The sequence below is a fragment of the Excalfactoria chinensis genome, chromosome 4 (genome assembly GCF_039878825.1).
Source record: "Excalfactoria chinensis isolate bCotChi1 chromosome 4, bCotChi1.hap2, whole genome shotgun sequence".
Lineage (NCBI taxonomy): Eukaryota > Metazoa > Chordata > Aves > Galliformes > Phasianidae > Excalfactoria > Excalfactoria chinensis.
The window spans coordinates 36,085,136-36,096,882 of NC_092828.1; the positions used below are offsets into that span (position 1 = coordinate 36,085,136).

The following is an 11,747-nucleotide window of genomic DNA, read 5'->3' on the forward strand; positions in this document are numbered from 1 at the left end:
AGCTTTGTTTATATCATATTTTGTTTCCAGTTTTAAGCCAGTTAACTGAAATTTCTTCTATTTTCTTCCACTTTTAGTCGTATTTAAAAAAAGGTGCAGCATTCATAATAGCTGGCTGCTGCTGGCTTTCCTGGAAGGAACCGAGGAATTGAGCTCTGAAAAAAGTATTTAAATATATATATTCTACTATATATATGTAGTAGAAGAGCGTCATGTTGTAGGTACAAAGGTTCTATTTCTTCACTGAACAGGCTTGTTCAGTGTTCTTAGTCCTGTTTTGAGGTGATGCAAGTGTACCATCAACGTATTTCTTTACTAAAATGCTCTCTGGGGAAGAAGTGGTATTATTTATGTTCACCGTGATCATCTCCATACACTCAGCTCTTCCTTTATTTCCTAGGTGCATTAAAGCAGCAAGTCATAGTACTGTTATTATTCAGTCTGAGCTTTCTGGCCCTTTGCCATGTGTAAAATGATGCTGTGGGCAAACTGGGTTCTGGGGTTGACTCTTCTGTGTACCTCATGGAATAATGTCAACAGCAGAAGCACAGAGCTTTTGTGCTTAGTCAACTTAAAATGACAGCTGCTGTTAATAACAATTAAAGCATGTTAACACTGATTGCATTGCTGCCTCCTTATTTGCTGGTAGTGAAGTAACCCTGATGTAATGTAGACTATCAAGCAGCCAACAGTAGCCATGACTGGAGAAGGACTATGAGTCCAACTGACTTCCCCTACTTTAAATTCCCTAGTGACAGTTTGAGATTTTTCACCCTGAAGTGAATACAAAATGCTGAGTAAAAGGATATTACATAAATTGGCTAACATTTGCAGTGAACTAATTGTTGTTGCCTTTTAGATTTTGTTTTGTTTTGTGGATTGATGGGTTATGTCTCATCTGAAAGAATGATGCCTGTCTGTCTGAGGGAGGAAATTGGGTGTACCAAAAGGCTTTTGCTTGTTTATGCTTTCTGTGAGCTTTAGCCATAATCCCTGGAATAAAAAATGTCTTCTTTCCCTAACCCTTGGGAACTGATAATTAGCAAGGTAATAATGCATCAAAGGGAGATTGAAGGAAAGTTGTTATGGCTACATCTTTAACCCATAGCATGCTACTTCTCCCATGCTAAAGGTGGCTGTATCTGCAGAAGGGCCAATAACAGGTACAGTGTCTATAAAGAGTGGATATTTTTCTCTTCTCATGAATTAGATCTCTAATTGGAGATAATGCTTTTAAAAGTGAGGAAATTCTTGACTGTTCCTAGCTTGATCTTCTGCAGACTTCAAATCAACAGCAGTCAAGTTAACTACAGTGGAGCAGGGATTACAGCCAAATTGCTCCCAGTACTATTGCTTTTTATATGCTCAAGCCAATAGATCAAATTCAGACATGAGGTAAGCAAATGTAGTTTCTTTGTTTATACTCATTTGAACTCTGACCAATTCCATATAGTCAGCTAAGTTAATTGCATACAGTTTGTTCCAGTCTTTTCATCTCAATGCATGATTTGCCTTTCTTGTGTGTAACCATACTGGAAAAAAAGCCTTGTCTCTGAGTGGTAATACAATTGTGTTTCTAATTATCCCACATGTTACTAATCCAAACATCATGATATATGTGTGTATATATATAAGCCTTACATAAAGTTGACCTAAAAAGACTGATCTATTTTGCTGGATGCATATATGAATGATGGTAGCCTGCTTTATTAATTTTACCAATCAAAACTACTAATCTTTGTCACCACCTCACATGTGGCACAATAATACAGCTTTTGTACCTATACCTTTACAAGGACATCGTGATTTGGACATGTGGCAGCAATGGAGCACTTTCTCACAACTTTGTGACATTTTAGGGGCCTCTTTTTTTATTCTTCTGAAAAATTACATCTATCTGCTAAGTTCAATTGCTTTCTTATATGGAAATAATTTCATCAGTGCTTCTTTCCTATAATTATCACAGTATCATAGTATCACAGTATCATAGTATCGTGCGAGTTGGAAGGGACCTTAGAGATCAATTATCCAGTTCTCTTTGCTGTCCTAGGACCAAGCTGTTACACATATGTGATGGATAGGGTCAGGTCTAAGAACTGGTAAGAACTGACAGAAATGTCTTAAAACCAGTTGCTTCCATGATGAATTGGTAGAGTTCAGAAGAACTGAAAGAGTGAGTAGATCTTTAAAAGGACCTGGACTGTGGTGTGTCTCAGCGCTCTAGTTTTAGATGCTTAACTTGAGGACCATGGAAGTTGTTGTCTAGGAATGGAATGTTAAAAAACCGAGCAAAAAGGAAAGCAGCTTTGAAAGTAATGCTCAGGGTGTTGAACATAAAAGTTTAAGAAAGAATAACAGATAAGATTTTGCTTAAAGAGTTTTGTCATCAAACTAACCACTCCAATGTAGTGAATTTAATTATAGCTGTCTTGTAAGACTGAAAAAAGGCTTCAAATAGTGCTCCTGAATAGATCCAGTTTACCCATGGCTTTAAACACGGAATCAAATTAGTTCAAAATACCAGTTGAACTGTTAGTTTAATGTGATCACAGATTTTATTAGACTAACCTCTGTAACCTAACTTAATTTTCTGATTAAAAAATGATGAATCTGACGTTATATTGAGCCTTTTAGTGGCTATAGGCTCATTGGCAGCAACACATTCCTTATATATTCCTTATATTCCACTTCTTCCCATATATGTTTTCCCTCTCTGCTGTATTTAGCTCCTGAGAGGTTTTTTTTTATGTTTCTTTTAACTGTCTCATCTGTTTGCCTTCATGGAGCTGGGAGGACTATTCTAGAAACCAGGTAACAAGGGCATCTGCTGTTAGATGCAGCAAAATAAGAAATGAGGTTGACTTTAGTGCCTACAGAAAAAAACAAAATAAAGCACACAAAAAAAGGGTTCTTTTCTGGCTTTAGTAACAAAATGCTCTTGGGCTGTATTCAGCAGGTTCCTCTTGTGTTTTTTTTACTGTCTCTAACACTGTAGAAACCTGACTCCTGCCTTACTGGTGACTCTTGGGGTAAGAAGACAAACTGCATTCCTCTTGTCTGGAAATTGCAGAATCTTTTGTTTCTTAAAGATCATGGTTCTCTGCTTCTCTGTTGTGTTCTGCATTCTGCAGCCACAGCTGGAAAGACTATTTATGTTCATCTGTGTCCCTGGTGAGTTTACCGGGACTGTGGAGATGGTTCTTGTAACATCCCTGACTTTGGGACTGTTCCCCTGCAAAACTCCTTGCAGAAGAAATCTTCAGGATGTTTTGAAGCACTTGTACAATTCTATCTTACAGTGCTGTTCTCTGGAAAGAAAGCAGCTGAAGTGGTGGGAAGAAGTATGGGATTTTGGAGAATCTTGATCTAAAGTTTCTGAATTGTGACCTGACAAGACCAAATATATATATATATGTGTGTGTGTGTGTGTGTGTGTGTGTGTGTATGTTCAAGCTGTACTTGAACATGCAGGGTGATGACAAAGACACAAAGCAGAGATTGTCAAGTGTCTTGGAACAGGCCACTAATATAAAAACACTAACAGAGAAACAAGTTTGTGTACTAATAAACTATATTCTTAATCTGAAAATAAATATCAAAGTTTTTTATGTTATAAAAGAAAAAATGTCCATAAAAGTAGCTTGCAATATATAAAGAAGAAAGGAGAAGCGTTGTTCAGTGACTAATAATGCCTTATAGGCTTCCAGAGGTGCTATTTGAAGTGTGTGAGTCAAAAAAGAATGTCATCTTAAATTCCAGACAAACAGGTGAGGTAGCCTGGGGGTATGTCCTGTGCATTTCTTGTCTTCCCTCTGCTTGCTATTCAGTGAGACTTACGTAGACCTGCTAACTTTCCCTTTGCACAGTAGACTCTGCCTTCCCTGCTGTGAGGAACTGCATGGTGGTAGCTTCAGATAGGCCCAGGAAGACAAAACCTAAAAGGAATGATATCATCACTTTCTCCTCTCTTGTATTCAGATCATCCCAGAACAAATTTTCTTACGTCAGTAGAACTGAGAAAGGATTTTGGCCCTGAAATTTTTAAGTGCTACTTAATGCCAGCATGGTTTGGCTAACAAACTGTAGTCTGTGACTGACCGCCACCACCCTCAAATTTATTTTCTGGACAAACAAGAAGTTTTTCATCACTGTGTTTTGAAGAGTTGACCCCCAACAACTGACACCCACAAGCACACGCTCTGGCAGGCTGAAGCTCCTCCAGGGATCCATTTAATCTGCACAGCTGAATATGGATTGTTGCTGTTTTGTATAAAACCGTATGAGAGATTACATCTTCCTTTCTACAGGCCCACACAGATGGTGCGAGTGACTAACAGATGCCTTGATTTTTACACAGCCTACACACTGATGTCATAAGAAGAGACTAATACCTCGGAGGTGAGTGTCCTGTTTGTTTGTATTCCAACATCAACAGTATGAAATGCAACAATGGATAAGAAATTAGTAAAAGAGAAGCCAAACTTCATATTAGGAGAAACTGACATGAAAAATGTATAACACAATTAAAGGAATCATCAACACTGGCTGCAGTTGCTGAGAATTCTATGCAGGAGTATCTTCTTGAAAAAGGAAGGGTTTAGAAGTAAGAGGTGTATGTGCTTTAAAATGATGTCAGTTTTGCTACCTCTTTTGTCGGACTGGGGTTCATGCACATTTGAAAGCTTCTCCTTGTTTCAGAGTCTTAGAGGAAGCCTTGTGAGAGGAAGCCTTGTGACTGACTTTTTTTAAATATGTAATTCTTAAACTGGTCCAGATGCTTCAGAATGGCTTCAATTAGAACTTCTGTATTGAAGGGCTGGGAAATAGCTGAAAGGAAGGTGGCCAACCAGCCTCCTTTTTTCTCTGAACCCTACTTTCACATTCTGAGGACAGCGGGACCCAAAGTGACATGGTTTGGAGTGGTGTTTGGTCCCCAGGGCTGGTTTGAGCTGAGAGAGAAGTGCAGCAGGGTGGCCTGAGGAGCAGGGCTCCCACCAGAGCCTGCTGTGAACTGTCCGTGCTACCTTCTGAGTTAGATCAGTAACGTTAGCCCTATTTTATAGCTGTAAAAACTGTTGTAAACAATAAGTGTACTACCTAGGCAGGTGATAGTGATGCCCAATCAGATGGGACTGGGGGCTTCCAACTTGCAGGGAGAGTGAAATATAGGGAGTTGGGAACTATCAGGAGGAGGAACATTGTTAAGATAAAGGAGGGGAAAAACTCTGGCTACAGAATTACAAGGATTGGCTGGAGAATGAGAACACAGGCTTTGAACTTCAAGAACAGGAGTGGGAATTAAGAAGAAATTGGGAAAGGAAACCTTGCTATGGAGCAGATGGCTAGGAGCCACAGTGAGATGCAAAGGAAAAGTAGCCCAGAAGACAGAGCTTGGCATGAGCTGCTGAGGAAAGATTTAGAAACAGGCTAGAAACCTGCGACTGAAAGCAGAGGATGGGAAAGGAACAGGGTGGGGACAAAGGATGAGGAGATGAGACAGGCTGGAGGTGGAGGGTGGATCAGAGAAAAGAAAGGAAGACAAGTCTGTGCCTATTTCAGTGTCTTCCTAGTTTTTATTCCTGGGTCTCCAGAGGATTACAGAGCTTTTCCATTTGGCTGCTGTTGTAAGACTGTGAAATACACTGCTGGCATGCATATGTTGACCCCTACTACTGTTGCTCAGTACAGTGGGAGAAGACCCTTTACTTTTGATGTCACATAACTGTGGCCTGTGGCAAAGCTAGTGAGCCCAGCTACCTCTGCATTATAAGCTGATAACTAACTTTGGGTGTCAGTAGAGTGTGAGTTGTAGGTTAAGGCAGATTAAAACACTAACAGACCAGGCGTCACAGAAAAGATTTAGAATGGTAATGTCACCTGTGACTCCTACTTTTCACCTTTCTGTCTCTCTTGCTTGGAGTTTGCACCTTCAGCTTTCTTTTTAAGGCAAGGCTATCTTTTCTTGCGTATTTTTGAGGTGTTACAGGGACCTGAAGAATTTTCCCAAATACCATCTTAACTGTGAAATGACCAGAATGACACAGTTGGCATTTGAACAAGACAAGGTTGGTAGCTGGCCAGCCACAGTAAAGTTGGAGTAAAATTCCTCTTCATCATTCGCTGGTGGTTCTTTGGTCAGGAAATGCAGCTTCTTCATAGCAAAACAACATAAAACTAGTAATGTATAGCAGGTTCTTCTTCTGTCACTTTGCAGATGGTCTGCTTTCTTGTCTCTAAACAGCAACATCTTTACATGGAAGCTCTGTTAGAGGTGAAGAAGCACAGTCCATTTTCACATCAATTTAATATCACTAGGATAGGACGTATGTGCAACATAGAGGCTCTTTTTGCTGTTCGGTTTGTTCTCAAAGATGGCCACATTTTCACAATATTTCCATCGAGTGTTGCGTTTGATTAGTGTAACAAGAGGGCTAATTCAGGCATCAGGGAGAAATGAACATGGGCTAAATATGATTCTCATGTAATTCATATTGCCTCTGCAAAGAAATGGACACATCACGGAGCAATTTAACCTCCCAGATGGCTGGAAGTTAACTATTGTGAGCCAGGTTTGAGGTAATAGCCTGAACAGTATTAGGAAAGTCATTTATTTTTGGCAGGAAACAAATTCTGTTTTGGCCTGTGGACAGAAGATTACAGTGTTTTAAACAGCCACAAAGAAATGCTCTGAGCTTCTCTCCAAGAAACAAACAAGGTTTCACAAGAGCCAGTTGGCTTAAGTTGCACTTACAGTACTTGTGACTTCAGATACTGGGAGAGGTGTAGGTTCATATATGATAATGTTAAACTTACAGGCATGAGGAATGATTGTATAGCTGATGAAAGGAAGAGTTCCAAAAAGCTTCTCACCTAAGATAGCCATTGTGTGGATGGGTGAATTGGGGTGTGGTGGAATAGTAATAATCACATCCATCCCAGCATTGAGTGGTTTCTCAAACTTGTTTGGGATATTTCTCCCTCGCTAGAACTAAAAGCTAATGCAGAATGAGACTGCCTGATATCTTTGCACTTCTAATAGTGTTCCAGGGTTTGTCTGTCTTTCCCCAAATACTGGTGTGCTATTATCCTGAACTATATTTGCAATAGATTTAACGTGTTGACTATACTACTGGAATTCTGTTTGTGTTCTGCATGTGATGCTTGATCTGTGACCTGCTGCTGTGTGGCGTTGTGCTCTGGAAGCCCTGCAGAGGGGCCTAGGTTTGGGGATCCATGGAAACAGCCCTGAAACAAAGAGAAAACAAACTGGAGAGTTGTTGTGACATGCCTCCTGGAATACTATCAGTGAATACAGATTGTTACCAAGAGAGAGATTTGGGGTTTTGTTTTCTTTGTTCTAGATGTTTTCAACCTGCCAGCTAATGTGTTCTACAGAGGTAACGCAGAACAAGGTTTCAGTTGAGCAAGTGGTAGAAAATAAATCCATGATATAGTAGAATAACACTGTTTATTTTGTAACATCTCACTGATCTCATCTCTCCTCGCTCTTAAACGCAAAATGACAAAAGCTGCATAATGCAGTAACTCCTGTTCCTTGGGAATAGTCCTTCTTCTCTATTCCTCCTGAAGTCAGTCTGACCTTCTACTACAAAATTCTAGCGAACAGGAAGAGCATGTGCCCTACCTACAGCTATATTTTTATATATGCAGTCCTTTGCATGAATTGACTTGCCGCAGAATTAGCCCATATGGAAGTTTTGAATCTTAGGAATCTTGTGAGACAAGAGAATAAGTTACAAGGGGAAACAGAATCAACTGTAGATCCTCTACTATTTCCTGATGGCTTGTTAGGCTGTGTAACGCTCTGAGGTTGGTGTGTTTTCCCAGAGTAGTTTCAGTTGTGAAAGTCTTTACACTGAAAATATTTAGAACTGTTGCAAGTAGAATTGTTGCAACTTGTATCTACAAGTGGCCTTGATTGAGCAGGGTGGTTGGACCAGAGGATCTGCAGAGGTCCTTTCCAAATTCAACTATTCTGTGTTTGTATGAAGGTATGCTTCTTAAATGTTTGTGTGTTCTGTTCAGATGGGCTTCTTAAATGCCTAAACCAAAGAAAATAATGCAGATGGTGGCTGTATTTCTGTGCCTGCCTAACAAGTGCTGATTTTCCCCTTGCTGTGCGGGGAGATCTCCTTATAATCTCTTGTGTGCCTCCAGGCACTTCAGTGCAAAAAGAACTATTCTGTGTTGTAGTGATAGAATGAAACTAACATGTCTGTGAAATAAGCAGAGACAGCTGCTTTGGGACAAATGGCAGAGCTACCAAATTAACATTAAACTGCCTTGATTTAGAGCTGGTGCTGGGGCAGCTCAGCCACCGCTATAGTGGAGATAGGAAGTACAGTTGGACCAGAGACCTTCCAGTCCCTGACTTTCCAGTGACATGAGATCAGCAGCGATGAATGTCTAAACAATGATATAAGGTTGTAATGTAGTGCTGTGAGAAAAAAGTGCATTTAGGATTGCCCCTACTAAGGAGTTTCTTACCTTAATGAATGTGAGTTTCCTTGAAATCCAATGTGAACTCATATTCTTTGTGTTAACCAAGTTCAATTTCAGAGTGCTTTTAAAAATTATACTTTTTTTTTTCCTTGCATATTCTCAATCTTGACTTTAAATTGATTTATTGATTTTACTCACTTTTTCTTTCTGGAATAATTTTGCTGACTTATTTGTATTACTATATGTAACATGGGTACAGAGATCCTAGGTGCATTGCATATACACTAGAGGGAGAATAGTAATTTTGCTGATTCTGAACTCTAACCTCCATAATATTTCGTTCTAGAACATTATTTCTTGCTTGAGGTTGCTACTTTATTCTTACATCTGCAACAGCTATCACTGCTTCTAGACAGTCTAGTTCTTTTTCCAAGTGCAATCATTCTGAACCACAACAAACTTGATTTACTTCCAATTTAAGCCTCATCGGTTTGTTAGTCCTCTTATCTTCAGCCATCTTGGCCTGCTATATTTCCAACACCAACTGTCTGTAAAGACAACCCAAAACAAAGCTTTGGCCATATGTGGTTGTATTTGAACTAAGTGTATATTTGGAAAATTTCCTTTTAGAAAGGCATAGCAAGTGTCCCCTTGTGCTTTACAGGACAAAAGTATTCTTCTGAAATGGAACGGAGACCGTAAGAGGTTTCTATCAGGGAGGAGATATGAATTCATTTGTACCAGGGAGGGAAAAAAAGATGAAGAAGGAAAAAATAAGCCTCTGTTTAAGAACAGATATTACTGAATAGTGTCATAAAGTCATCAGAAACGTAAGTGAAAAGCTGAGCTTAAGTTGCATGGAAAAAATATATCTGTGCAAGAGGACTTTCTCAGGCAATTAATAATACAAATTAATACTTAAAATACAGGAACTTTTTGAAATAAACTGCGCTTAAAAATAGTATGAGAGCAAAAAGTGAGGCTGCATTTTATTGCAACGAACACCTAGAAGACAAATTCAGTCTGTTAGAAGGGGATCTGCAGTTGCGTGCTTCCGTCATACAAAGCAGATGAAGCATTTGGATAAGCTCCTGAGAATGTACATTTAGACTCACAGTAGAAATATCAGCTGTGGATGTGGAAGGAATTGAGCGTTATGGGGGATAAATTCCTACTGAATTCTTAAACTCATATTCAGATGTTGAAGGAAAGAAGCATATTTAAAGTTAAGCAGTAATAGATCTCTAATACTTGGAGGCATTTCCTGCTGCTCTGCTGATGCAAGCCAAGTGCTGGTATGTCTAAATGGTGGAAAGGTAGTTGAGCTGAGGTGTCCACGTGTCCCGTTACTTTCCAGTAGTTTTAATTTTCCTTATAAAAGTGAGAGCTTTTTTGTTGTTTGGTTTAATTTTATGGTCAATCAGATCTTTCTCAGGTTAATTTAACACACTTCTCAAAAGTCATCTGCAGCCTTTTGATCTGTGTGACCAACACAACGTGCAGACACAGTCCCAGCAGACTGAAGGGTGTAGAAAGGGGGCTGAAATTTCTTGGGGTTGTGGTACAGCAGGATTTGTGGTAGTATCTGCTGGGAAGTCTGGCAAAGGCGTAGACCTCAGTCTTGCCCATTGGATTCAGAATTAAAAAATAGAAGAATAAAGCAGGTGGGGATTTTGTCAAAAATTAGCCTTGCATTTTTCAAGTTTTCGTTTTTGTTTTTCCTTTCTAGTGACCAGGCTAAATATATCATTTAATTTCTTTTGTTTTGTTGTTTGTTTTGGTTTTAGGTGTTCTGAGAGCGATGCCACTGAGAGTCTCCTGAAAATTCAAGCATTATAATACGGAATAAAAGCCATGTTTGGATGTGCGTTAAGGGCACCTCACATTCACTATGACCCACGTTTATGAGAGCAGTGCTGGACAAAGCAGGTTTTTCTCTCTAAGAGGTATGCAGTTAAAAATCTAGCTGTGTACTAAACAATGCAAGACAAGCACAAAAACGGTAGACAATTTAGATAAGTGGAACAGGTAGAGGGTAGGGCTTTAAGATTTGCTTTTTAAGTAGAAGGAAGGTAGGGTTCAAGGCATTCTAACGTGGGCTATGTTTTAAGCCAGCCATGAGAATGTGAGTAAAGGGGGTTGAAAACAGGGATAATTAATGGCTTGGGTGGAGGGGAAATTGCTGTACGGGTGTAATTGTGCACCAGATCTGAGCCAAGGAAGGGTGGTGGTGGGGATAATGTGGTCAAGGCCACAAGAAAGGAAAATACCTCTGCCAAAATTGTTTTAGTCAATGTTAAGAGGAATATTAATGACCATAGTACGAGGTTGGAGCGCAGGAGAAAACAGTGTGGAGAAAGTAAAACCTGGCCCGTTCTCTATTTGAAGATAAGAAATGAAACAATATTTATATTAAAAAGAGAAAGAGTAGTGGGACAGATCTTGAGGTGAGCACAAATACCTGAGAGAACATGACTTTCCATTTAGCTCTGTTGTCTATTTTGAGGTCACACAGCATTAAGTCCCAGTACCAAGCTTCTCAAGAGCTCTTAAGCCCCATACATTGTAGTGGTAGTCACTTAGAGCTGCACAAGTTGTTAAAAGGATCACTTGGCAGGGGATTTGAGCTGATTAATGGTAAGCCATCCTAGCACTGCTGAGTTGGTCTCTACCATTCTTCTTTACAGATGCATCTGGAATATATCAGGGCTCTCTCTTGTAAAACATGCATCCAGGCTTCCAGCCAGCTGAGAGTTCCCTCCTGCCCAACCTGTGCCATCCCTCAGCGCTGATGGTGGAGTGCTGTGGGAGCGTGTACAGCCTGATGAGAGAGTATCAGCCATGGGTAAGCACATCCATGAATGTTCACTCTTTGGAAAAGTGGTTGTGTTGTATATTTTGTTAAAGCTTCTTGTAAGTTTAAGAATGATACTTTTTCCCACTTTCCCTTCACCTGTGTGAATACTTCCCCTTTGTGAGAAAAGAGAGGACATCGGAAGAGTCTACATTGTGTTGACAAAAAAAATTAACAGTCTTGAATGCAGCTTCTGCTGCAAAAGAATAGCAAGGGGAAACCAGGAGCACCTCTGCCATTGGCTGAGGCTGTAAAACTCTTGGGTTCTGTGATAGCATTCAGATTTCAGAGAAATCAGAATCAGAGCATCAGAAGTGGCTGTGCAGCTTACGGCTTGCGAGAGCTGGGGGAGCACTGACCATCAGCAAAACTACTCTCGGCTAGCTAAATAGTATCATAAATAGTGTAGGCTGGACAATGTGTATTGCTT

General features: G+C 39.9%; 1 protein-coding gene across 1 annotated transcript in view; it reads left to right on the forward strand.

The window, feature by feature from the left end:
• Window positions 1–11,283, forward strand: part of BBS12 (Bardet-Biedl syndrome 12) — a 28,521-nt gene extending 17,238 nt beyond the window's left edge. Inside the window, exons 3-5 of the transcript XR_011903539.1 lie at window positions 4,308–4,398; window positions 10,251–10,409; window positions 11,151–11,283. The gene's annotated coding sequence lies outside the window, so the exon portion shown is untranslated. The remainder of the gene's footprint in view (window positions 1–4,307; window positions 4,399–10,250; window positions 10,410–11,150) is intronic.
• Window positions 11,284–11,747: the final 464 nt, after the last annotated feature.